Here is a 22,397-nt window from a genome sequence, read left to right as displayed (position 1 = left end):
CTCTTAGTCGTCACAAAAGAAAAAAACAAAACTTTTGTGCACTAGCCTCTGCATGATGTAGCTAATATGAACTTATAAATTCTGCATACACTTTTCACAGCCAGCAGTTTTATTTAATTAATCCTTGTACAATAGCCAATTGTGAACCATTTTAGCTTTGTTTATGAAGACTCACTTTGATGATAGTCTGCTGGGAGAAAAAAAAGAACTGAGTCCTCCGAAACTATGCTCTTGTCAAAAATCTCTAGTTTATTTGAAATTGTCCATATTTCAGTTTGTGTTTATACTGTATCACAAGACATAAAAACGAGATTAACTGGTGTAATTGAGTGCTTGAGATTTGAGGCTTTCTTGCAGTTTTTCCCTGAATATATCCATGAATTTGGCAATATAGAAGTTGTATGGGAACTCAATTTCCCAGAATATTGTAATTTAGTGTATAGAAGAATCACACAGCTTCCTATATGAATGTATTTAAACTCATGAACTCCCTCATGAGGGAGGGAATCTGGGAAACTACAGTGTCTGAGCTATTTCAGATATTTCCAATTCCAGTGTGTTTTGGGTTTAATGGGATGTAAATTCGTCCTCTGATGCTAAAAATCCAAACAAGGAGATCTTTAGATATTGGCTGATGTCAAAACATCCTATGTTAATTGGGATGGTTAATTTAATTGATTAACTGATTTAAGTCTGCATCTAAGAGAGACTTCTTTTTGCTAACAAAATGGTTATATGCTTTTCCTTGTCTCCTCTTAAAAAAGAATACAAAAGTCAATGTTTTTCTTTGCTAATAGGACACAGGACTTTGATTCTTATCAATGGTTCAACACTACGCTGCAATTGGCTAGATTTTTAGCAAAGTGTGACTACAGCTCCCCGTAATTTTTTTATTTTTTTTTTAGGTTTTCCACGGAAAAGGCTACATTTACTGCAGTTCTCCAACAATATAAAATGAACTGAATTCACTTAGTTTCTGTTCCAGCATCAGATGGACTTGTGTCTGTCTAAGCTTAGGAAAGAACCAGGACAAACTAAGCTGTGCACTGCTGAAACAGGTAACTTATCCAATGGGAACAGGTATTCAATACACTACTTTACTTTGGCTGCTCTAAGAGGTGAACTAAGAATTGTGAACGGTTTGACTGCTTCTATTCTCCTTTTATCCTTAGAATGGAATTTGTACTCTCTTTCCAAATCTGCAGCAGTAATCTGTTCTGCCTTTTCAGCCAACACAATTTTTTCCCCTCATAATTAGTATAAATTTACTGTCAGCAATTTCTGTAAGATATTAAGAGCTGTGCAGATACTGGAGGAAAGCATACTCCCTCTCTTTTAAGGTCTGAAGATATATACTGGCTTAGCACGGATGTACACTCTCAGATGGGAGAAAGAGTGGGGTGACGGGAGAAAAGGTGCTACCAAACACATAGATTAGAAATGACTGGGCATGCAGGAAATGACAAAAGCAGGTCAAGGCAATCTGAAAGACTAGTGTTTCAGCACCTTAGTGGTGTGGTGTACAAGTGGTACAATGAAGTGTAGGGTTTAAGGTGTTTTGGGAGCCTTGCTTCAGAAACATAACCTGAACTCCTTATCCAGAGATTCTGTCATACAGGAGTATATTTAATGCTTTGAAAGGTGAGGTGGATTTAAGGTGGATGGAGTATCTTTGATGATATAGCCAAAACGTGTCCTCATCTCCTGCCAACAGCAATCATTATACCAGATGTTAAAATACTGTACATCCTTCACAGGTAAAGAAAGTGGCTCTCACTTGTGTGACTTTTGAGTGTTATGTAATCTGCCATTGAGACAGGGAGCATCAAGGAAAGAGCAGTTTGGAATAATTGAAAAAGTATGTTTTCTGCTTATATAGTGTGTTTACCACGGCTATGATTTGTGAAACCATATATGTAGAGCAGTGTTGGGCTGCAGCTCTCAAGGATGCTCCAGGTAAGATCACTCACCAATGGCTTGTATCTCACAGGTCACTATATACTGTGTGAAAATAAATACACATACAGCTTAAGGACAGGAATTTTAGCTGCACCAGGACTTTCTCTGTAATGCTTCAGGATGGGAATTTCAAGGCCAAGTTGAGCATCCATGAGAATACTTTTAAGCATGGTCTGAGATATTTCTGCCTTCTTAGGTCACTGTTCAGCTTTTTATCTAAGTTTACCTTTGACTGATTCTTCTCTGCCCTCCCAATTGCTCTCCAGAGAGGAGAATGAGGAAGATGTGCTCGGATTTACATTCTAGCTAGCTGCATTAGTTCTATGAAGGAAGAATACAAATGGGTAAAGCTGATGAAGGAGGATGGTGAGGAAGGAGCATAATCTGCTTGTAATGCAAATGGACCATGAGATTGGAATGCTCAAACAAAGAATTTCAAGGTAACTGTAAGCATAAGATTCAAAAATACAAGTCTGAAGGACTCAAAAATGCATTCCTCTATTTCCTAAATTTTATTGAACATGTTCTCCTAAACCAACACTATACACTTCAGTATTCTGAAGTACTTAGCAGAACAAAACTGTTGTATCACAGGCAATCAGGAGAAATGATTATATTCCTGAGCATATGGACCAAGGAGTTTTAGGGACTGTATTTTGTATGATGCTCTGTCTATGATAAGTTCAATACGCAGTTTATGTGCCTTCTTCTTGAGGACAGCTTTCGTGACAAACAAATGTATTCCACTGCAGCATTCTTCACCGGGGTGCTGGCACCTTCTGTGTAATGTGCACTGTGGATCCTCAGATCATGCAACATCTCAAGTGACAGGGAGCGAAGGTCTCTGTGAGGTAAAGGGCTTCTGCAAAGCACATGCAAAGCTCCCACTTGCACAGCAGGACAAGTTAATCGAGAAAGAAAGCTACCTCACAAACCAAGGGAGAAGCACTTCTCCAGGGGGGTGGCAGGAACAACGAACCAGATCTCTGGAAAGATGAATATGTTTATTGCCTTTATCAAGTCTTTCTTTTTCCTCTCTTGTATGTTCCTGAGGTATACTGAGCTGCAATGCTGTTAAGAGGGAGAGGTGTATTTGTTCTGAGTCAGGACTAGCTCATAAGAATGGATATAGTGACAGTTTCCAACGTGCCCCAGGCTGTGCCCATCTGACATCTCCAGCTGAATGTCTCTGCAGCTGTCATGATTCTTGTTGGCAAGAGTTGGTCACTGAACGCTCCTTCTGAATGCTGTGGTTGTTTCTCAGGAATGATATTTTGCATTTGACTGCGTAGTTTTTAGTAGGAACTAAACAGCCATGCTGAGTCTCCATAACATAATTATGCCATTGTCCTAATCAGTTGCAGACTATGCATTGTCTGTCTTGATCATTGTGTTCTCATTACAGTAATTCTTCAAGAGCTTTACTGGATACATAACTCCTGAATTTATTTCACAGTTCTTTGTGTCTGCGGCAATGCCAGTGGTGGAGCTGTGAAACCGAAATCAGGAAAAGGGAAAAATGAAAGTAGACCCCTACAGTGACCAACATTATTTTTTCATTTAGAGCAAGTTTTGATGCAATTGTATACTTGCTATACTGGTTTAATAATGTAAATGCTTACGTATTTATATAAATTCAGAGAACAAACAGAATGTAAGACATTCCAGAAAAGCTTTATTCCTTGGAATAAGAGGAAAGTATATATTTATTTTTCCTTCACCACCTAGTTTGCTGACATTGCCTATTGTCTTGTTATCATCAGGAGCTGCCTACATTGCAGAACTGAAGAACTGAAGAGACATATTGTGCAAGTAAATTAGCAGCACACCAGCGGAAATGCACACTGCAGAAAATCAGGCAGAACCTGCTAGGACTTGAGGATATTTGCACGTGTACCTGTTATTGAAAAAGATTTGATCCAAATTACTGTGTGATTTGTGGAAACCTCTGCACCAAACGACACCTCCACAGCTGCAGCTCTTAGTCACATCTATTTTGCATTCACAGCCTGGTACCTGTTCTCATGTAACGTGTTATTCTTGGCATTTCACCATTTCTGTCTCTATATATTGTACTAATTAGGCAACCTGAAGCAATTATGCAATGTAATCAAGCACTAAAATTTAACACTTCACTGATAATTTTAATATGGAAAAGCCATTCTGCTTTCTGATAGCTTCATTTGATTTGAACTCCTTTGAATAATAATGAGGTGAAACAGAGGTCTCTGAGGTAGTGTACTGACTTGAAAGCCAATCTGAAAAGTGGCACTACAGATCTAGTTCTCCTAATAATTTATTTCAAATGGCTAAAAAAACCAAAAAAACAAAAAAACCTGTTATTTGTGCTTTATGGTGAATGAATGAAAAAATACACATGCTTTGCTTATTTAAACTAATTGTTGGTAACAAAATCAAATTAAATGCAAAAAGTCCAGAGAACCTGAAACTTGCTTACATCTAAAGAAATACAGTAAGCTAAGCAGTGTCTTTACCGTCTTTTCCATCCCTGCTTTGAGCCATATGACTGCGTAAAGGTCTTATGCTTATTCTTGTGCTGAAACTCAGACAGTGGAAGATTTGTGCTTTTCTTTTCAACACTAGCTTCTCTCTCCAAAAATTTTATCTGTTATCACCTGCTGTTATATTCAAAATTTGTGATTGACGTGCTGTGACTACGTGCACACCAAGGGACTGCAGCTGCTCGACGTATATCCTTTCCTCTAGACCCTTCATCATCGTTGTAGCCCTCTTTTGGACACTCTTACAGGTTTATGTCATTCTCGTACTGTGGCACCCAGTGCTGTAGGTGAGGCTGCACAGTGCAGAGCAGAGGGGGAAGCCATTCCCCTCACCTGGTGGCAGCACTGGGCCTGCTGCACCTCAGGCTACGGTTGACCTTTTGGGCTCCAGAGCACACTGCTGCCTCATGTTCAACTCACTGTTAGACAGAACCCCGCAATCCCTTCCCACAGGGCTACTCTCCAAATTCTCATCCCCAGTCTGTATGTACAGCCAGGACTGCCCAGTTCCAGGTGCAGAATCTGGCACTTATTCTTGCTTCATTGCTTTATTTTGGTATCTACATCCAACACCCTTTCGGACTTACTAATCTCCAATATAAATATTTGTTTCCAGGAAACAAATGAGAAGTAATAAAAGGTAGACCCCATAAACTCATTGTAGAGAATGGAGATAAGAATTAGAATATACTTCTCTTATTTAATTCAGTCTTCCAAAAAAGTTATTTTCAGTTACATGTAGAAGGCATTTAATAGTTCTTTAGTCGTATTTCACTGCAGACTTCAGGTCTGCAAAACAAACTGAAACAAAACACCTTAAAGAGCACAAAACAACTCCAGTCATTAAAAATCAGAAGCGACGGGATCTGCACTAACCAAATGTGCTCTAACTGAACTTCACATTCACCTTTTATTCAGAGTGCTCAACAATACCAGCACTCTAAATGAAAGCAGCTGAGCAAGGGGTTGAGAATCAGGACCCAAGAGCTTTTCTCTGACTTACTGCTGTCCTGTGTAAGCTCCCTCTCTTTTCATATTTATTCCTATCCTACATTTAGAGCAAGTGGAAAATTGTGACTGCAGATGCCTGAGGATGAGTTCACAGGGTTCAGTCTCCTCAGTATAATGACAGGCATGAACAACTGCTGAGTAAATTGCTCAGTAGACAATACTGATACAGATGGTAATTCCATACCTAGACTAAGAGGTACCAAAGCCTTAACCACAATCGAAAGGACAAAGGGACCTGTTTAGTCTAACAGAGAGGAAAAACTGTTCTAAATACAGAAAGAGAGTCAAACAAAAACTGGGAAAGAGGTACTGAATTTTTTGAAATCTACTCTGAGCCTGAAGCTAGATCACGGCAGAAACAAGTGATGAAAATGTACATTTAGCTTTTTGCCCTCAGAAAAGGAGAGCAAGCTTGCTACCTCTGAGCAGATTTTTATTTCTCTGAAGGAATGGAGTAAGGTCTCTGCCTGGAGAGACTTCTTCAAATAGATTCTCTTCTGTTATGAGCAAGAGGAGATTTTCTTTTCTTCTGTATGGCCAGCACCTGCTTCCATGCCCTGTTCTTGAGAAGCTACCACTGAAGTTCAGAGATCTGTGGAGTCTGCAGCATGGCAAGAAGTGATGAGGAATACATGCTTAGAATAGAAATCTATAGTGACAAACTTCTACTGGAAAGAACTAGCACAGTCCTGGCTGTTTATCTAACATTGCAGTTATTTTGGAAGGCAAAGAAAAAGACGGGAGTATTAAAGCATCCACTAAGTGCTGTGTCTTCTGCCAAAAGTAACCATTACCAAGTATGATGGACTGGTCTCCTAAGACTTCATGAAAATAAGAGAATGTTGCCTTGGTCTAATGTGTCCATAATGGCTCTCCTCTATTTTGAAGTGACACCACACTTTTGGAGGAAGCTGTTTTGGATAATGATTTGTCAGATCTTGTTTGCAGACCAGATCTACTGTCAAGTTACATTTCTGAGATTGAGTCCAGGTACAATGGACATCTCCTATGGAGCCGAAGGGCAAAAACTCTTTCTTGGCTCTCAGGTTTTTGTGAAAGAGGGGCCTTACAATATTTGTCTAACTTCTTGTTTTTTAAGCTGGAGCTATCATCAAAAAAGTTACCAAAAAGATGACTGTCACATGGAAGCAAAGTGAAAACACAAGAGTTAAAGTTTGAAGTTTAAAATTCTTTTCTATCTTCCAGTGTCCTGGTCCTCTGTAGCCTTCCAATATTTAAAATATGTTTATAAAAAAGAGATAAATCAAATTTTTACAAAGATAGATAGTCCTCCCCACCACATTTAGCCATAGAATTAAGCCAAACTGGCCCCAAAACCTGGCGGCAGGCTGGAAGGCCTACTGAGTGCCAGTATTCCATGGTTTAGCTTCATGCCTGTGAGTTGGGCATCTTACCCATTGAAAGTTTGAGAATTGAGAATTGAGATTGTTTCAGCCCTAAGACTTCTAATCATTCACTTTACCAGGTAAAACTGCCCCACTACTGAGAGCACCAGCTATCCTTCGGGGAACTGCAGAGGGAACCAGCTACTATATGGTTCGATTGCTCTTTTGCCCCTACACCTGGATTGGATGACCAGCGTGCATGTCAGGACATCCACCAAAGTTTCCTATGGCTTTGTCCTGCCCGGGCAGGGAACTACATAGTTCATCATCTTTCAGGTCCTAGCTCTTGCACTCATGCTCTACTTCCCTGGTGAGGTGGGTGAGATGGACCGATGGTGTTCCAGGGCCTTCTGCAGATTTCACAGTACATGCTTACTCTTTCCATTTCATGTTCTGGGCCGATCAATATTTTGAGCCTGATGTTGGTGGTTAGTCGAACATACTCATGCTGAACTTTCACTCCAAGGATGGGGGACATTGAAACATTCATTATGCCATGGGCTTTCATGTGAGCTGCCGACTCATGTGCATGCTGGATTGTTTGATCCTTGTTTCAAGTGGGTTGAAGTGGGTAGCCAACCCTGCTGCAGACCCCAGGCACCACAGTGTGGCCCAAGCCCTGCAGCACTCAGCGCAGTCTGCCTCGATCGGACAGTGGCATGAGGGGCTCGTCCCCAAACAAACGGTCGAAGGAACGGAGGAAGGAGGAGTTCCCCCCAGTGCCCCACCTCGCTGGCACTGGGTTGGAGGTGTGTGCCCTGGTTGGACCCAGGGCAGGGAACGAGAGAGCAGCAGCAGTCCTCTCCATTGGCTCCAGGATTCGGCAACGCTCGGGGCCCTGCAGCTCTCACACCTGCCACCACTCTCTCAAATGCAAGAATGTGTAGTTTTCTGAGAAAAACATGCATTTCTCATGCCCATCTCTGTTTCATACCATTTCTGACACATCAGGGATGCTAATAACACTTCCAAATTTAGTGATTCTGTGAATTCTAGAGGGTCATCTTACAGCTCATCACTAAAATATTAGGAAATATCTGTCCAGGTATTTAGTATCTGACCAGTTGTTTTGACAAATATTGCCACCTGCCTTTATTCACTACTGTTCAACAATGCCTTTTCTATACTACCAGCATTTTATGCTGCTGAAGTTTATGCAGCAGCATTCACAACTAAGAAAATCTGAGTTACATTTTGGGTAACATAATTACAGGTTTTGCTTCCAAAACCACAAAGAAACTTCACCGCTAAGGTCCACCTCTGCAGAGAATATATTAAGGCTTACAGGTATCAGAGCTGATACAAATTCAAGTAGCAGCAATTGAAGATACAGCTATTACTGGGTTAGCTGCTGTATTTAACAGTTTAGCTGTTCCTTAGCCATAGCTAACTGTTAGCAAAGTAGAAACAACGTTTGGGGATTTATTTATTTATTTATTTATTTAGGTGTGTGGAAGTCATTAGAAAAAAATATAGCTGATCTTGTACTGAGCTTACCTGGCCAGGTTTTGGTAACAGGGGCTGCTGAAAGGCCGATGCTCACAGAGCCCAGCAGTTCTTCATGTCAGAGTAGCACTGCTCCACCTGCTCCAGCACCTTGGTAAATGAAAATCTTGATGCGCAGCTCACAATCAGCCATCCAAGCAATACCTGCTGTTCGTTTTTACTACTGATGTGGCATGGATCCTCCATACAGGTATCACAATTGGAGAGGGCACTGTGAATTAGAGGGTACGTTTTCTTTCATTCAACTGTCTGATGGACTGAGTATAGCTCGCATATTTGTATTCAACTACGTAAACAAGTGAAAACATCCTGTTCTACTGGCCATTCAGTAGATAACAGTGGATTAAAAGAAGGCCATGTGTGCACCCAGGCAGAAGCCTAATTTTAGTTTTGCATGAGTGAAGAGCCATAAGCAGGGCTGCCTGGATGCCCCATCTCCTTCATAGAGAAAAGCACAGGTTTATGGAGAAGGGGTCACACTTTTGAAACGTGGTCACATTACGTTGCACTAAAAATAGTACAGATGTGTACTTCATGTTTTATGTAACAGATCTGGTACTACTTAGCTGATCAGAATTCTGCAGATTATTTGTGCAAGAGAAGTTCAGATGTTTTTTGCAATAGTTCATTATGCAGTAGAGATCTAACAAAGGCAGGTTTACAAAAACACAAGTTTTGTATGCCTTTGGGAATGGTTGTGTCTCAGCCTCAACCTCAGCAGGAGATTGTTGTGATCTGTACATTGTTCTGAGTTGCCCATCAGAACAGGTTGCATGCCATTGAAATCATACCTGGCCATCAGCTTGTATAATTCATGTTCTTATCTTTGCAAAAGTTACGACTGCCTTTCAGAGACCTGACCAATTGACAAGGTGACCTTTCACTGTTCAGGCTCTTTGGGGCAAAGTGAAAATGTAGCCTTCTTAAAATGGGAGATGAGCTGTCCTTACTCATTTTTTTCCCAGTCATAGCCCTCAGGGAAATGGGAGTAAGAAAGTAGTGCCATAGTGTTGTGAACACATGACGTACCCATCCGGCTTGTAGGAACAGAGTTGGGCCTGTAGTTCTGCTCCTCTCTTGCATTCCCCAGAGCTGCAGGATGGGGAACAGATGGAAGACCATGCTTTGAGCCCATATTCCTACTCTGAGTGCTACTCCTGGCTAGCATTTCCTGTCACAGCACTAACAGCAGTCTTCACTCAAAGTTCTGGAAGCAGAATTGTCATGCTTTTTATTTTTTTTAAGTTTTTTTATTTTTATTTTTATCTTTTGAAAATGACAGTCAATTTATAACTTCACTGCCCTGGAGCAGTTTGGAGCTGGAGCAAATACTGGTGGTGATTCTTGGCTTGAGGCAGGTGTGGATGCACTATGCAAGTTGCCATCAATCAATCAGCAGCCCCACTGGCATTTTACTCACGCAGAGAGGAGGAGGGATGTACCCATGAGTCTGAATATAGATATCGAGAGGATGGAAGTATACGAAACCGTGACTATCTGCTTGTAATTTGGAGATTAATTTAGACATGTGCAGGTGTAGGAAACTAATCACTAACTCGGGGATGAACGCTGCTTAATATTCATTTCTTTGTCTTCAGGAACTACCTACATATTCTCTATGAGTCTGGAGTGAGAGCTTTTGTGGGAGCAGTTTCTGAAGGAGGCTAGCCTGTCAGGACAGAACAGGGCTTGAAACTAAAGTGGGTCTTGATGGAACAAACTCCCCTGCATCTGTCAGAGCTTGCTTAGCTGACGCTTGCTAATTGGAGCCATTAAATCGGAGATTTGATCTCCAGCCCTCTGGAAGGAGAGCAGGTTGTCTGGTGCCAGCTGACCAGTAATACTGATGGCTGAGTACAACTGTACTGATGATGACATAGTCCATAGTCATCTAATGATGACAGTCCACTGTACAATCTAGCCCTGAGTCCTGAGCCATAATGTCTCAACTGGCCTGCTGCTCCAGGGGTTTTGTGCCACTTGGTGCTCCCTGCTTCCCATAAGACTCTTCAGAGCAGCGATTTATGAAACTGCCTTGCCTGCTGGTTGGATGCTGAGGACTTGGCTGCCTTTGGGTTTCTTTTCTTTTTTTCCTAAGGATGCTCAGCTGTGATATAAAGGACCAGGGAGGGAAGCAGAGGACAACTTTTCTCCTCATTATGCCAGCAAGGTGTGAGGAGGTGTGTGGATGTCTGGGCTTATTCCCTTCAGCTTGTCTTCAAGCAGCTGGTTGGGGCTGTGGGAAGGGAAGGATGAAAGTGAAGGAGATGTCACAGTTTCTCCTATTAAGCAGAATAGGATGGAGACCTTGCTGGCATCTTCAGACTAGAATCCTCTCACACATTTCTTCCTGGGACAAAGGGAAGAAGTTCGCTGAATTTGCAGGCAGCAGCTGACGTACTGTTTGTTTGCTTGTTCTAGAAACTGTGTTGTTTCTGCTCTTATTTGTATCATGTGAAATAATGTACAACGTTTTTTTTATTTTGCACTATACAGGGAGCAAGAAACTGTTCTTTCATGCCTAAGTGCTAGATGTCTTTCTTTACCATGGACCGCTGAGTGCCCCTAATGTAGAGGACATTAACCTTCAGCTCCTGCCTGCATAGCTGTTCCTTGTGCCACTCTGGCATCCTGCTATTTTACTTAGTGCTAAGCCAAAAATTTTGCACCAAAGGGGTTATATATATTTATGTTGGAGCTAGAACTTGACACCTCTTTGTTCTTAGCGGTGGGAAGCATCTATAAGCCACAAAAAGGCAGTTATGCTTGTCCGCTGTGTCATCTGCATTATTGCTATTAATAATAGATATGTGACATTTGAAACAGAGGCTTTTCATGTGCAGAGTAGTTCCAAACAATTTCAGACTCCCACAGATAACCTATGTTGAAAGGGGGAAAGTTGTATAGAAAAGCATTTGAAAGACGGAAAATGATAATGCAGACCTTCCCACCATGGTTCTGTGCTGTGTGCATTATTAGTATTTATTAAATACTGACAATTTCCTAAAAATTGCTGTTAAAATGAGAATCTCATTGAACTAGAGTAAAATCTCAGTAGACCAAGACAAATTCTGAGACTCCAGAATTATGGACTATACTTTTAAGTTCTGATCACTCAACAGACAAAAGGGAACCAGATTTTCCTCCCAATGTTTTCCCCTCCATTTTATTTCCCCCTTGCACTGAACATCATAATTTCTGACTACAGAGGATGAAGTAAAGTATATTTCTTGGACTAAGCTTGCATCTGCTGACAAAATACTGTGTAACATCTGTCCCATGCTTGACAGAAGCTGTGCTGCCAACACAGGCTGTGCCCAGCTATGTTTGTATTAATTTAATCAGTTTTAGGAGTGCATGTGAGAACAGTGATCTAAAACAGAGCTCCCAGTTTGTACTCAGGCAATCTGCTGACTCACGGTGATGCCATCTGAAGCAAGAAGAACAATTCTGAGCCTGCAAAGGCTAACAGTAAGATTTGCCCAGCCTGCCTGAGTCAGGAGCTCTTAATCAAAAAGAAGAGTAAATGGGCTTGATCAGCAGTCTCTCTCAAATGCTTCTGAATTAACTGGACACTTTTTTATACCAGTTTAGGGATCAAAATCAAACTATTTGTGACAGACATGGGATGGGAAGGTGTGGCCGTTTAATTTGCTCTGTAGGCATGACATTACACTTCCCTCCTTTGGGCATCTTGCAGTACCACAGAGAGCTGGGAAGAGCTGTTAGCTTTGGATAAGCCTGCTCTGGGATGGATTTCCAAGATGATGGCTCTCTGTAACCTCCCCCATGTTCCCAGGACAAGCCACCATCTGCAATTCCCCTGAGTCAGCACAGGATTGACTTCAACTTTCCATGCTCTTCTGCTCCAAAAAGTCCTTTAATTTATGAGCCCTGTTTTGTCAACCCATGTAAACCTAAAAAGTGTAAAAAATAGAATCAATGCAAGTTTTTCATATAAATATGGAGTTTGCAGATAGCAAGAGGGAGAAAAGCAGAAGAAAAGAAGAAAAGAAGCAAGACAAACCAGTCCAAACTCAATTCTCGAGATCTTGATTCCGCTCACCCCATATAACACCTACAATATAACACCTATAATTCTCCTCACGTGGAAGTGAGAAACATGGAAGCTCCCTTTCTCTCTGCCTCTCACTTTTTTTTTTTCTTTTTTTTACTCCTTCTTTGTATTTTCTTGTTAGTCTCAGAGAGTGCTATCTTTAGTCAGCCACTCTTGCTGTGAGTTTCTTTAACTTACAATTGGATTGTCTCTCAGATTCTGGGGAATCCTTTTGTGAGAAGGATTCCCGAGAGTACAGGCCCTGTCTGATAGAATAGGATCTGCCAAATTAGCAAAGGACTGACGGAAGATACCATTTTTTGTGAGTTGTGGAAACCTTTTTTAACAGCAACTATACTTAAAGACCTGTATAATAAATTATTGCAGGCTCACATTTCAATATTTTCTGTCAAGTAAAACAATGAATTCATGAATATCACAATGTGCAATGTACATATCTCACTGGAAATTTGGATTTCAGCTTGTTGCTGTTCAACTTAGTGGCCCCAAATCTATAGGCATTATTTGAACTTAATTTTATTTATTTATTTATTTATTTATTTATTTATGCAGTCATTCTGAGTGCACATGGCTCTTAGTCATATGCATACCACTACATGTAATTCAATTATGATGACAACAGAAAGGAAAAAGTGCAGAATTATTTTTAAGATGTTTTACTGGAAAACCAAAGAGAAAGATGCTAACATATGCAAACTCAGAGAGAATCACAGTGTTTACTAAAAGGGTGTTTAAAGGTAAACTTAAAGGTGAAGAAGTGTTCTGAGTAGGAAAACCAGTAGTCTTCATGTCATAACATATTGTTTGTCTGTAATTGACGAAGATATATCTGAGAGTCATGCAAAGTATTTCAGAGGACTTTGCTCTCTCTTACTGCACCTCCAGCAGTGTGATTGTATTACTGAAGAAAACAAAAAGAGGGAAATGCAGCTATATACAGCTAGCATAGCTTAACTTCTGTAAGATCACTTCTGTCTCAAATTTTCACCCAAGTTTGTGGTCTTCCATGCTTGAAATGTATCAGAGCAGCAAAAGTCAGATCAGATGTCTTACACAACATTGCTTATAAAAGTCAGCAAAAACTAAATACAGTCATCTAATGCCAGAAATTCCTGTTGATCATGACTGAAATGTGTGCTAAGAAAATGGGTAGTGGATTTGGAAAAAAAAAGAGAAAATCTAAAAAAAGAGAGGAAAACTATGTCCCGTATAGCAGGAAACAAAATTTTTTTCCTTGAAAATTATATTTATTTTATTAATGAATTACAATGTTAAGTGCTACATCTGCACTTGGATGTCTCCCAAATGGACCTGTTAATTGCATACAATTACATAATGACTCCCATTTCCCGGGTCATATTTTGGCACTTTGAATTTCTGAATAATCTGATTAAGCCAAAGAAAAGGGCAGAATCTAGGAAATGTGCATATCCCCACTGAGTCTGCAGTGTACTGAAGTACTGCGCTTGGATGGCAGAAGTATCTTCCTGCTATCTCCTTGGCTTTCAGTGTGTCCATCTTCCATTAAAGCCTTACTTTTCACACAGAGCTGTGCATAGCCTGACGGAGCTGGACTATGTTGTTTGTTCTGAAGCGCTGTTGTGAGTAGTAACCGAAGGTGTATCCAGAGCAAGGCGTGGAGCAGTCCAACAATGTCATGAGTTCTTCCAGGTTTGACAAAAAAGCTTTGCACAGGTGCTGACTGTGCCCCCCACCACCACGGGAGAACTGCAAAACTGATCACTTGATGCTGAGCCACAGAAGCACTAGGGTTTTTGTTTGTTTGTTTGTTTTCCAAATTGTAGTTGGCTTTTCTCTTCCCCTTATACATTTACATCATTCTGTCTTCAAGGCAGATGGACTCAACACTGTAAGCAACAATAGCAGAGAACACCTCCATGCCACCTCACATGGTCCTTTTCCCCTCTGTCCTCCATAGGGAACAGTTCCCAAACTTGGTTTCAAACAAAAGGTTTGCCAGCTGCAGGGGTTAATGTGTGAGAGCTCTGATCATCTGCTAGCGATGCAGAATACCGCTTTATGACAACCTTGTTTAATGCTTTGTATTTTCAGTGCTTCAGATGATCTTTTTAGTCTGTTTCTTTTTAGTATTATAATTAATATTTAATTGTAATTAAATGTGCTACATTATAAATAATTTAACACATTATTTATACATAGATGAATATTTTAAGCCAAGCTTTCTAGAGGGAAAAGACTATGGAGAAATATGCGTGGGTGTATTTGCCAGTTTTTCTGTTCCCTTCCAAAATTTTGAAGCTGCCAGGTACTTTTAAGCCAAGTTTGCACAAGGCAGAGGTCTCAAACAAAAATTGCTTTAAACTTTTGATAAAATGGTTATCAAAGTTAAATAAATGCAAAAGACTGCTGTTTTAGTCACTATTCAAGATACCAGAAACCTACTTAAAAGACTCATGCTCCTCTGCTGCCTTTTCTTAGCTACAGAAATACTTGTTTGTACTGGAAACCTTCTGTCACATACCGGCATCAGTGTGGTCGATGTGATTTCCTTGAAATTGCTTCAGATCCTTAGTTTTTCTCAACGCTTCTGGTGCTATCTGCTCCTGTCCTTCTTTTTGTCAGTCATCTACTTAACTCTAGCATCATTTGCTATTTCCCCATCTCTCCATTCTAAGTAAAAATTTCATGTCTCAAGTTGACCAATGCTTTGTTGAAATCCATGTGAAAGAACAATAGCAAATTTCCTTTCTCTAGGAAGTAGATGATCAGTGACAGATACCAATTCAGTGCGACGTGAACTGCATATAATAAAAGCACAAATTCTGTATTTCTCCTTCCCCCACTTTAAAGTACTTGTTATGTGCTCTAAGACTTGTTTACAATTGAATACAATCAAGAAAAAAGCCTAAGTGTTTTCTACTTCCTACATGCAACACTGAGTTCTTGTTATGGTTTAACACTAGTAGGCAGCAACATTACCACTCAGCCCCTCTCTCACTCTCTCTTCTCAGCAGGTTGGGGGAAAGAAAATGAGATGGAGAAAAAAAATACTTCTGGGTTTGAGGTAGTGGCAGTCTAATGAAAGGAAAGAAAAGGTCATTAAGAAAAAAAAAAAAAATTATCAACTTGTCACCAGCAAGTGATGCCCAGCCACCTTCTGGGAGGCATGGCCTTGTTACACATAGCAGTCACTTGGGAAGACAAATACCTTTACAATGCGTGCCCCCAACTTCTTCCCCCAGCTTTATTTTTGCTGAGATTGATATCACACAGAATGGAGTGTCCCTCCTGTCAACTTGGCTCAACTGTCCTGCCTGTGTCCCCCGACTTCTTGTCCATCTTGACCTGCTGGCCCCTGGAGGCAGCTGGAGAGCCAGCCCCAATGCTGTGCCACACTGCTTGGCTGCAGTCCCAGAACTGCTCAGCAACAGTGCTGCTCTGACTTCAGGTGCAAGGCGCAGCATTGCGTGGGCCACTGTGGGGAAGATAGCTTGAGCCCAGCCAGACCCAGTAAAATCTTTCAGTAGAGCTCCTGATTAAAAAGTTTTTTAAAGATTTTTTTTCTGAAGTTTCGAAAAGAACCATTAGAGTTCCTGCTGGTTAAACACAACCCAGTGCATCTGGAAAGTGTCCCTCAGTGTTACATGCATACAGTTCTTAAACACCTCCAGGGATGGTGACACCTTAGGCTGCCGGTGCCACTGTATGGATGCTATTTTGAGGAAGGATTTTTTTTCCTAATCCCCTAATACCCAGCCTTCTTGCTAACAGTGATTGCAGAAAAAAGGAAACAGAAGTGTGGAATGATCCTTCCTCCCAGATGCCTTCATAGTTTGTCCCAAAATTCTTCACTCTGCAAATGTTTTTTTTTAAAGTACTTTTGGAAGTTACATGAACCATCAGACACCCTCCATTTACAGCAATTTATTTCTGCAACATGCTTTCTCTTGATCCTGTCTCAGAGTTGGTGACAGACTTGCGATTGAGTGGTGCTGCGGGTGTTTTTATCTTCTATACTTTCAGTTGTGGGAAGGGATACTGAGAGGATAAAAAAAAACTATCTCATAAATAAATGGCTTAGTGGTTGGTGCAATCACAGGAATTTTTTTTTTTTTTTTTACCATGGGGCAATTTAGTCAGCACGATGGCTGCAGGTGGAAGTAGCCTGTCTCCAAGGGGTGAGAGGATCCTAGCTGAGGAACTTGTGGGACTCATTGAAAAGTCTTTAAACTAGGTATAAAGGGGGAAGGGGACAAAATCAGGGCCACTAGGGTTGAGCAGGTAGGTAGTTTGAAGGCTTATACCAAACCTGATGGGTGAAGAGGGTGGAGTACAAAGAGATGGAGAAGGGCAGGAGGATACTGTTGTTCTAAGGGATTCTAGATCCTCAAGAAAGATGGTGAGACAGAAAACACAGCTGAAATTCCTTTATACCAATGAACACAGCCTGGGAAATAAGCAGGCTGGGAGCCTATAAGTTAGAATTAGGGATAGGACCAATAAAGACCAGCTAGTGATAAAGATATACTACAGGCTGCCTGATAAAGGGGATACTGTTGACAAGGCCTTCTTGCTTCAGCTGCAGGAGACATCATGCTCATGGGCTCTAGTCCTGGTGGGGGACTTCAACCATCTGGATATCTATTGGAAAGACCACACAGAGACCTACAAGAGATATAGGAGACTCTTGGAATCCATTGATGGTAACTTTCTGGTTCAGGTATTGGACAAACCAACCAGAGATGAAGCAGGACCTTCAACCTGCTGGTCACCGATGCAGAGGAGATCATTAAAGGCATTAGGGTTAGAGGCAGCCTGGGCTGTGGTGACCATGACCTCGTTGAGTTTGCGATCTCAAGGAATATGGAGTTGAGTCAGGACCCTGAACTTTAGAAGAGCAAACTTTAGGCTGTTCAAGGAATTGTTGGCCAAAGATTTCCTGGGATGCTGTCCTTAAAGACAAAGATATCGAGGAAAGCTGGCTGTGTTCAAGGATGCCTTTCCAAGAGCACAAGAGCTCTCCATTCCTCTGAATAAGAAAGCAGGCAGAGGAGTTAGTAAACCATCATGGCTCAGAAAGGACCTGCTGGGCAAACTGAGGGCAAAGAAAGGTGCATACAAGCTCTGGAAACAAGAGTGTATCACCTGGGAAGAATACAGGGATGCTGTCTGGACTTGTGGACATGGGATCAGGAAAGCCAAAGCGCAGGCAGAACTGAACTTGTTGAGGGATGTGAAATACAGTATGAAGATATTCTACAGGTACATTGTCCAGAAGAGGCAGGCCAAAATGAGTGTACCTCCCTCGATAAATGTAAAAGGAGAACTGGCTTGAAATGGATGAAGAGAAGACTGAGAGCTGTTTGCCTCAGTCTTTACTGGCAGCCAGGATTCTAATATTTCTTACATCCCTGACCCCTGCATCCCAAAACCTCTAGGTGAGGACTGGAAGAGTAAATCCCCCCCCACTGTAAGGGCAGAGCAAGTCTGAGACTGCCTCATGAGACTGAATGCGTACAAGCCGATTGGGCTGGATGGTGTGCATCCCAGGGTTCTGTAACAGCTGGCTGAGGTGGCTGCTGAGCTGCTCTCCATCATATTTGAAAAGTCATGGCTGTCAGGTGAGGTCCCAAATGACTGAAGGAATGGTCACATCACTCCCATTTACAAGAAAGGAAGCAAGGAGGAACTGGGAAACTACAGGCTGGTGAGTCTCACCTCTGTGCCTGGGAAGATCATGGAACAGATCATCCTGGATGACATGCTTAATCACATGAGGAATGAGTATGTGATCCAAGGCAGCCAGCATGACTTCATCAGGGGAAGGTCATGCTGAACCAATCTGGTAGACTTCTATGATGGAGTGATGGCATTGATGAACAAGGGAAAAGCGACCAGTGTCATTTATCTGGACTTGAGCAAGGCCTTTGACATGGTCCCCCACCACATTCTTATATCCAAATTGGAGGTATGTGGATTTGATGGGTGGACCACCCAATGGATAAGGAATCTGTTGAAAGGCCACAGACAAATGGTGGTGATTAGTGGTTTTGTGTCCAAGTGGAGGCCGGTAAAGAGCAGCGTCCCGCAGGGGTCTGTCTTGGGACCGGTGCTCTTTAACATCTTTATCAATGACATCAATGACGGAATCGAGCGCACCCTCAGCAAGTTCGCTGATGACACCAAGCTGAGTGGTGTAGTTGACACAGTGGAAGGAAGGGATGCCATTAAGAGGGACATCAACAAGCTTGAAAGGACCCAGGTGAATATATACCTGGCTCAACACAGCAAAATGCAATGTTTTGCACTTAGGCCAGAGGAATCCCAGGCATATATACAGACTAGAAAGAGTAATCCTTGAGAGTAGCCCTGCAGAGAAGGACCTGGGTGTCCAGGTGGATGAAAAACTGAACATGAGCCAGCAGTGTGCTCTTGCAAGTCAGAAAACAAACGGTATCCTGGGCTCCATCAGAAGAGGGATGGCCAGCAGGGAGGTGTTTGTACCTCTCTATTCCGAGTTTGTGAGGCCCCATCTGGAGTACTGCATCCAGGTCCGGAGTCCCCAGTACAACAAAGACATAGAGCTGCTGGAGGGGGTACAGAGGAGGGCAATTTTTTTTGGCCAGAGAACATTTCAGAAAACCCCTGACCTACGAGAGAAGTAGGACAAATGCTTTGGTACTGCAAAACTGCTTGCAAGTCCTATGTGTTCTAAAGCATGCAATGGCTGGAGCAGACTGGGGCTTCAGCGATGATGTAGGTGAGGTCAGCTACTCAAGAAAGGGAGATCTCCTGTAGTGATCATCAGCTCTCCGTTATTTCCAAGAAAGTGTGTGGCACAAAAAAAGGGGAACATTGGGTCAAAATAAACATGTGGAAGGCACTCTTCATACAACATGTCACTGGGCTGATTAACACTTCTTGCCTAAAGATGTGTTTTACAAAGTGTGCCAAAAACCTGGAGTTCGACGAGAGTATGAAAAAGTGATTATGTTCTGGTACAGGGAAAGCATTATACAGATTTGTCTGCTATCATTCTTTTCCATACTTCTATTAAAAGCTACTCTGTTTTGTTGTTGTTTTCTGTGAAGCTTCAAAAATGCTTGCTGTTTGTCAACAACACTGGAGTTACAAACATCACTTGGATACAGACTGAGCTCACAAATATATAGGACATGCTGACTTTACTACTGTTCCTATGAAATACATATACAAGAATGAAACCTCATCACCTTGCTACTGAGCAAGGAGATCATCACTGCACGTAGTTCATGGAAAGACTAAATGGAGGAGAGATGTCAAAGTCACACACCATGAATCAAGGGAGTTCCTGAGCAGAGGAAAGTCGAAGAGCACAGCTAACGTTCAGATACTCCTGTGGGAATATCCCAAACAGCAGGTGGAAAAAGGAGAACTCAGCATAAAAAATATCAGTTAATGAGGCCTGGCTAAGTGTATGCTACTGCAGAAAACATAGAAGCTTAGTATGGTTATGTAGAACTGTATGTCTACAGACTCACTTTTTAAACCTCCAGTTTGACCATTTGCATAGCAAGCATGGGAGCACTGCAGTGAGAGAGGCCTCAGACGATCAGAGGGCTGGAGCACTACAGGCTGAGGGAGCTGGGTTTGTTCAGCCTGGAGAGAGAAGGCTGCAGGGTGACCTAATTGCAAACTTTCAGTACCTATAATCAGGAGGGTAGTCAACTCTTTGAAAGGATAGAAAGAAAATGGTTTTAAATTGAAGGAGGGAAGATTTAGGTTGGACATCAGGGGGAAGTTCTTTGAAAAGAGAGTGGTGAGTGCTGGAACAGGCTGCCCAGAGAGGCTGTGGATGCCCCATCCCTGGAGGTGTTCAAGGCCGGGTTGGATGGGGCCCTGGGCAGCCTGGTGTAGTATACATGTGGAGTTTGGTGGCTCTGCATGTGGTGAGGGGTAGCGATTCGTGATCCTTGAGGTTCTTTCCAACCCGAGCCATTCTGTGATTCATCTGCACCTGAAAATCTTCCTTATAATGTGCAGATTTACTTAACTTCACTTTTTAAAAGAATTTTATATTATCACCATTTCTCGTTAATACACGTCCACTACTGTTAAACTTCTACATAATCCATTTCTGCTTCCCATCCATACAAGCAACTACTGGCAAATGAGCACAGACCCTTGTCTCCAGTTCCCTTCTCATCCCTCAGCCATGATATTGCTCCCAAAGGGAATAGGTACTGAACACACTGCGGCCAAACATATACTGTCAGAAATGTATGTCTTAACTCTCAGAGAGCACTTTTGTGTCCCCATTTAAAGCACATTACTTGCATAGCCAAAATGAGTGATGCAAACAGTCACTTCTCACAGGCCTGGCAGTGTAAGATGTTCTGTCTGGAGCCTGTTTGAATGTATTAAACTATCTCCACCTAGACTTCTAGCAAACTGCAAGAAACTGTCACTGTGAGGATTGAACTGCTACCATCTAAAGGTCTAAAAACTGATCACAAATTTTACTCACTAAGAATAACTGATTTTCTCCATAACAGTAAATACAAATGAATGCAGCTGAATTAGAATATGGATCAGGCCAGAAAAATCTAACCCAATTAAGCAAATTTTCTGTATCTGTCCTGATGCTTCCCCCATGTAAGAAACATTAGATAGTTCATCCTATATATATATATGTCTTGCATCATGTCATAGCCTTTTTGTTTTGACTTTCGTACTGAGGACATGAGCTGAGATAACTCATGAATAAGAATATGCAGGGCAGTTTTCAGCAGCACAACAGCTGACCAGAACACTGAAAAGGGCTTCAGAGATTTTAGTTCTGCCAAAGACCTTTCTATAGCTCCAGCTTCAGCTGAGCTCAGGTCACCTGCCCACATTTGGTCTGTCTGCTCTAGAGCACAAGCTATCCAACACAACCGCACAACACCTGTCATATTGACACCCTGGGGTCCACTGACACTAACAAAGGATCATTCTCCTTTTCAAGATGATTGATTTTAGTAAACCAGTGTTTCTGCCTTTGTTAATGTATTTCTCTCAGTCACAGTTCTTACAGTCATAGTAATATATGTGTATTAACCCTCAATAAGTCTGTACTTGCAGAAACATTGTGTGTGAATAAAATTTTTTTATCTTCTCTTCATCCTAACAAGAGATGAGGATCAAAATCACCATTGCTTGGCTAGAATGTGATTGAATTACAGAAGGATCTCCGAATAAGGCTTGAAATCTGAGCAAGGTTGCTCTGGTATATGAGATAAAGCAGAACTTGCTGATGAAGATGAATTTATGACAGTGTTCCCAATTTACTCTCTTTCCTCTCAGGATTTATCTGCATAATCATATCTCAAGATGGAGTGCATCCACTCACAGTTTGATCAGACATGTTCCTTCCTGGAAGGAGTGTGCAGCTGGTACAAGAATGAACCAAATATGGCTTTGTGCTCTCTGAAAGACTTCTCTGTTATTCCTCCCTCTTTGTTGGCAGCAAAAGCAGTGCAATTCTGTCTCTATTTTGGCATGGAGCAAAATGTGTCCAGGTTTGACCTGATAGTAATGGAAAAAGCTTTTGCTCATGATGCAGCTGAAGTAAAATCAACAGTAAAAGCTGTAACTCAGCTGTTTGCTGAGTGCTTGATTGCAAAGTTTTCCTCTCAGTTCTCAGGGAACATTGTTCAGACAACTCCTGAGCATTACCGTTGGTAAAGGACATCTGAGGTCAGAGCAGGAAAATGATGGGTATGGATTTTTTCATTGGTAGTTGAAATTATTTGCAATTCTGTTCAGAAGAGTGTAGGGATCTCTCCTCCCTCTCAGAAAGGTCAATGGCAATCTTGTCTGTCAAAAAACTGTATTATAAAGTGGATAGTTCCTGCAGGATAATTCCTTTGTTCGTGCCAGAGGCCTGAGCTTCCACTTCTCAGAGGATGTTTT

General features: G+C 41.7%; 1 long non-coding RNA gene across 2 annotated transcripts; it reads left to right on the top strand.

Moving 5' to 3' along the window:
- Nucleotides 1–911: 911 nt before the first annotated feature.
- Nucleotides 912–4,972, top strand: LOC128089632 (uncharacterized). Of its 2 annotated transcripts, none has more exons than XR_008210625.1 (3): nt 912–1,058; nt 2,226–2,399; nt 3,723–4,972. It is a non-coding gene; the product is annotated as an uncharacterized LOC128089632 (long non-coding RNA). The 2 variants fall into 2 exon arrangements; XR_008210624.1 differs by having other exon boundaries at nt 2,712–4,972.
- The last annotated feature ends 17,425 nt before the right edge of the window (nt 4,973–22,397 follow it).

Source organism: Tympanuchus pallidicinctus, unplaced genomic scaffold, assembly GCF_026119805.1.
Source record: "Tympanuchus pallidicinctus isolate F22 unplaced genomic scaffold, pur_lepc_1.0 scaffold4, whole genome shotgun sequence".
Taxonomy (NCBI): domain Eukaryota; kingdom Metazoa; phylum Chordata; class Aves; order Galliformes; family Phasianidae; genus Tympanuchus; species Tympanuchus pallidicinctus.
Note: the sequence above shows the minus strand (reverse complement) of the source record. Positions and strands in the feature narration are given on the sequence as shown.